The sequence below is a fragment of the Bombyx mori genome, chromosome 19, assembly GCF_030269925.1.
Source record: "Bombyx mori chromosome 19, ASM3026992v2".
Lineage (NCBI taxonomy): Eukaryota > Metazoa > Arthropoda > Insecta > Lepidoptera > Bombycidae > Bombyx > Bombyx mori.
Window position 1 is genome coordinate 4,821,305 of NC_085125.1, and position 1,852 is coordinate 4,823,156.

Sequence of the window (1,852 nt, forward strand, 5' to 3'; positions counted from 1 at the left end):
TTATATGAAAAATGATATTATGAAATGAAATGAAAACGAAATGAAATAAAATGAGATGAGATTATATGGGATGAAATATAATCTCAATAAAATGGTGGTCATTTACTGAGACTTTTTGGAGGATCCCACGAAGTTACATTAAGAAGAAGCGACGGTTTCTTTTTATGATTGAAAGTTTACTGGTGGCCCGAAGGCCTTCCCAGTTTCACCAGGACAGGTGGGCGAGCAAAGGCTCAGCCAAGAAGGGCGGGATTTGCTAACAACTGCCCGAGCGCCTCCGAAGGAGACCTAACAACTCAAGAGCAATTGTTTCGCGAATGAATCTACTACCGAATCGGAATCGCGACCCGCTGAGAAGATCCGGCGAGAAACTCAGCGGGCTGATGCATGGGTTAGGTTGCACGTCGACCTCTTTGTCGAGTTCGACGAGTACGGTTACCGGGGTCCCTAAGCCTGCTCCTAGTATTAGAGCTGAAGGCATCTAATGCAAAGGTTATTGGATCTGATGGATCCGTAAGGACGTGTCTAGGGCGTCGACGGTGACTGGCTCCTGCATGATCAGGATTCGGGGAGTAGTCAGCGGCGGAAACGATAAGGCGATTATCATGACGCATAGCCTTATCGAAGTATCGTTCCGACGCTGACTTCATGTATTTCCGAATTGATTCGAGGCCCAGGTCGTCGTGTAGGTCAACGTTCCTCACGAACCACGGAGCCCCGACAGCTAACCTGCAAAAGCGGGATTGTAGGGATTGGAGGGTGTCTATGTGTGTGCGGGCCGCGTGAGCGAACACCACACTCGCGTAAGTCATGACGGGCCTTATGCAAGTTTTGTAAAGTGTCACCTTGTTCCGAAGGGACATTTTACTCCGCTTACAGATCATGGGGTAGAGTCTACCGAGAGTAAACGCAGCACGGTCACGGACTGATTTTATATGCGGGCGGAATGTCATCGATGCATCCAGGGTAACGCCCAGGTACTTGACCTTCCTAGCCCAGGGTATGGGTTGTCTAAAGAGAGTAATCGGGGGTGTCAGATTCCTCCTCCTAATCCGGGAGGAAATCCGTGTGGAGCTTCCCCTCTGAAAGAGCACCGCAGTACTTTTCGCTGGGTTGATGTCTATGCGCCATTTTCGGAACCACTGTCCTAGGGCTAGGGCTGCGCTCTGAAGCTTCTTCGCGATTAGGGACTTATTTCTACTAGAATAGTAAACAGTCGTGTCGTCTGCGAATAAAGCTAAATGGGTCGGCGGCGACCGGGGAATATCGTTGACGAATAAGCTAAATAGGAGGGGTGAGAGGACAGAGCCTTGCGGGACTCCAGCTGTGAGAGGTCGTGGGGAGGAGCGGGTTCCCTCGACTCGATATCGAAAAGAGCGGTTCGACAAGAAGTCCCGTATGATGAGCACGAGACTATCCGGCACGCCCATGTTGAATAGTTTGAAAATCAAACCATTGTGCCAGACTTTGTCGAACGCTTTTGCGACGTCGAAGAAGAGAGCTCCCGTGTATAACGGTTTTGGTCGATTAAGCCCCACAAGAATGTGCTCCGTGAGGCGGTGCACCTGTTGAACGCATGAGTGATTTGGACGGAATCCGAATTGTTCATCGATGAGAATGCCCTTGGATGAGACGAAGTCTCTGAGGCGTTTGTAGAGCAGACGCTCATACAGTTTGCCTAGAGACATGAGGAGGCTAATCGGGCGGTAGCTCGTCGGATGATTTTTTGGTTTACCGGGTTTATGTATGCCGATAACGTCCGCTTCTTTCCACACCGCGGGAAAGATACAGTTCGCCATAGCGGCATTGAAAATAGATGCCAACATCACGATGAGTTGGACGGGTAGAAGTT